The following is a 3864-nucleotide window of genomic DNA, read 5'->3' as shown; positions in this document are numbered from 1 at the left end:
GGACTCTGCCACACGTGCTGACCCCCTGGACATTGCAGCCCTGGCAAGGCTGCGCGCTCCGGAGCCTGCGCGGCGGCAGCGGCTGCTCAGGACACCTGGGGCTGCCTGGATCACCTCTTCCTATTCCCTAAGGAGGAGCTTTGGAGGTCCCAGGGCATCCCACCCCCCTGTTCCCAGGTGCCCAGGGAAAAGCTATGGGGGTCCTAAAGTCATCCCACTTCTCTCTTCCCACCTCTCTGTTCCCAGGGAGAAGCTATTGGGGACACAAAGGCATCCCACCTCCCTCTTCCCACCCCCATGTTCCCAGATCCCCAGGGAGAACTTGGAGGGTCCCAGGGCATCCCACCCCGCCTCCTTTCCCAGGTCCCAGGGAGGCTCCTCGGGGTGTCCTGAGCACGGCAGCCGCCTGCAGCATCCTCTCTGCAGAGAGGGGTCACGGAGTCAGCAGCCCAGATTTTGGGGGGCTGGAGGCAGGGCAGCGTCCGGCCAGGAGCATCTTGGCTCTGGGCAAAGGCATTTCCTCAAACTTCTTCCACCTGCAATAATGACGGCGGCCTGAAGGATGCTCTCAGACTGCAGGTTGGCAGGCCAAAAGATTTTCTTACAAACAAACTTGTTCTGTTTAGCTACTTTTCCTCTGTCCACGCGCTCATATAATACATGTCATTGGTTAAGTGTTCTTGTTCACCTCTCTGTATCTCATCACTAATTGGTCTCCAGCTTCTGTGCACACGCCCCATCCTGTCTCCTGACAGGTCACCGGCGCCATCTCTTCTCATGTCCAAACACATTCCTCTATCTGCAGCTGCTTTTCTTCTCTTTCTCACACTTTCTTCCTTAATGACCTTTTACTTGTTCCTTTGCCAGGCCACAGCTGTAGCTCAAGGTCAAAGCTGCCTTACTACAGAAGAACAGCAAGGAAATCACATCCAAGGAAGTAGCACAGAAGGAAAGAACATTCCAAAAAAGGATCAAGGAAATAGATGCTGTTTCCTTTCTGTTCTTTCCTTGGCTATTCCCTTGGATCCTAGTTCCTTGGCTAGTTCCTAGGTTATTTCCTTAGATCCTGTTTCCTTATTGCTAAGAAGATAACAGTTCAGGAAATAGCCCCTGAGCAAAGTCTCAGCGGTTCCTCTGTTGGAACAGGGGCTGGAGCACTGGTCTGTGAAAGCAGAGGCTCCCTCACTCTCTTGCCTCTTGCTGAGCAGACTTAGAAGCAGCTCAGTCTTGGAGACCATCTTGTGCTGAGGTGCCAGAGTCTGACTGGGAACATTTTAAAGCCTGGAGAGAAATTTATGGCACATGACGGGACTCTATCTTATGGACTTGCTTGTTTATATCCCGTTTTAAACACTGTTTGATGTGTTTTCCTCATATGATTGCATTAACCCCATTTTCCTGTGTAGCCCGGGGCATGGCCAGGCTTGCCCAGAGCTGTTTTCCTGCCAGGAGTTGTTTGCTCCCTCATTTTCCCGCTCATCCCGCACTGATTGGCTGAGCAGTGCTGCAGTGCGGGGGGAGTCCCCATTGGGCCCTAATGTCCGACTCCTCCCACGCTCCTCCTCCCTTCCTGAGTTCCCCTATCCTGTTATGCCCTGGGATGTCAATCTCATGCTCCTCCCCTGTTACCAAGCCCTTCTGGCCCAGACCCTATATAAGTCCCTGCTCTGCCTCAATAAATTGTCATTGCACCCCGACCTTCTACTTTGTCAGTGTTCTCTGTGGAGTGTTACGGTCCCATTCCCTCACCCACCAGACCGTTGTCTGGCACCAGGTGATGAGGGGGAAGTGCCCACCTGGAGAGGAAGGCTCTCCTTCAGCCCTGTCCTCTACCCTGCTGATTGCAGCAGGGCCGTGTCTATTCACGGGACCTGTCGCCGGCAGAGACGCAGGGGAGCCCCAGCCCCGCCGCTCCGCCGGCCCAGCGCGGGGAGCCTTGAGCCCCTGACGAGCGGCAGCTCCACCTCAGCGCGGCGGCCCCGGGAGGGAGCCCCGTCCCAAAGAAGCCGAGGGGAGCTTTGGGAACGCCGGCAAAGCCCCAGAGCCCCACAGCAGCGGCAGCAGAGGCGCCGCGGCCTCGGCAGAGAAGCGCCGCAGCTGCGCCTCAGAGGCAGCTCCGCCTCAGCGCGGCGGCCCCGGGAGCCGCCCCCCCCACGCCCTCAGCACAAAAGCGCGGGCCAAGGGGTCGGGCCGGGCCGGCTCGGGCAGCGCTTGGGCACGGCGGGCTCCAGGCACAGGCTCACAGCACCACGGAGGGTGGAAAAGGCCTCCGACACCATCCACGCCAACCTGGGACCTTGTCAGCTACACCGGAGCCCTGAGTGCCACCGCCAGGCCTTTCTTGAACACCCCGCCAATGGGGACTCCACCACTCCCTGGGCAGCCCATGCAAGGACTGACCACCCTCGCCATGCACAAATTCCTCCTGAGCTCTCTGTTTTCTCTCTCTCACACCCTGACAATTATTGGAAGCCTATTCAGAGCCACATTAAACAACGCTGTGTCACAAGGTTGTGCCTTAACCCTCTCTGAGATGATGGCCATGCTCGATGACACCAGCCCCTCAGGCAGGGTCAGTGTCCAGCTGGTGTCAGAAATCCTCTCACCTTGGAAGCCCTTTTTGCTCTCCAGCAGCTCAGGGGTCACAAAGTCCTCCAGGGCTGCAGGGAGGGATGAGGCTGCCTGGAGGAGTGAGACAGGAGCCACTGAGTGGTGGGAAATACCCTCGCCCAAAAACTTCCCAGTTGTCACTCCTGAACATCTCCCTTCTCTCCCAGGGGCTCCCTGGTACACCAAGAGCTCCTTCTCCATTTCCACCGCTCAGTTCAGCTCCCAAGGGTGTGCAGTGGCATCAGGAGTGAAAAGTCTCCAATCGTCAGCCTGGGAGCCAGGCGGGTGTGAGGGAGCAGGGCTAAGGGATGCCAGGAATGGACACAAGTCCCTACTTGGGGCAGCAGCAATTCCCCTTCCAGCCGGTCTCACCTTCCCAGGAGGTGGTTTTGCACCTTGAGGGCTGGGACAGTGATGCTGTGGATGAAGGTCTGTCCAGGTCTGAGGAGTTCCCCAGGGTGAGTCAATCTACCCATGCTGGTTGAGAGGGTCCCCTGGGACACTGCCCTGAGGGGCAAAGAAGTCCAGGAAGAGTGGACATTCTCCAAGAAGGAAACCTTAGGGCACAGGCAGGAACAGGCTGTGCCCATGTGCCAGAGGACAAGCTCGCAGGGAAGCACAGCAGCTGAGGAGGGAGCTTTGGCTGGGACTGAGGGAAAAGACAGAATTTACAGCTTTGGAAGAAGGGGCAGCAATGCAGGAGAACGGCGAGGATGTCACCAAGTTATGCAGGGAGAAAGTTAGAAAGGCAAAAGCCGAGCTCAAACTTAATTTGGCCACTGCTGTAAGAGAGAACAGAATGTGCTCTCTTCCCTTCCCTGCTTTACAGCCTCTCCCTCGCTGTACTCCTTCTTCCTCCCTCTCCACTGAAGTTTCTCAAAGAACCTGAAGAAATCAAAAGGGGAAAATAAGGATCAAAAGTGAAGACAGCTGTTGATGGTGGTTGAGGGCAGAAAGGCTGAGTGTGCCCTGCCCTGTCAGGGAAGCAGCCACTGGAGGAGTCGGGAAGTGACATTTCCAGCAGGGCAAACCATTGGAGTTTGCAAGGGAGACGGGGAAAAAAAGGCTTTTGGGCATCATCTCCACAGAATTCCTGCTCCCAGTCCATGAACAGGGAGGTTTGGCCAGGGAGGGCAGCAGCAGTGCCAGCACCTCTCCCTGCTTCTGGCAGGTGTTTCAGCAGAGCCTGAGGAATTTGGGGAGCCCCAGAAGGGACAGCGCTGGCTGGCGTGGCTGGGAATGAGCCCTCCAGCT

Source organism: Chiroxiphia lanceolata, chromosome 26, assembly GCF_009829145.1.
Source record: "Chiroxiphia lanceolata isolate bChiLan1 chromosome 26, bChiLan1.pri, whole genome shotgun sequence".
NCBI lineage: Eukaryota > Metazoa > Chordata > Aves > Passeriformes > Pipridae > Chiroxiphia > Chiroxiphia lanceolata.
The sequence above is the reverse complement of the archived record's forward strand: the minus strand, read 5'-3'. Positions refer to the sequence as shown.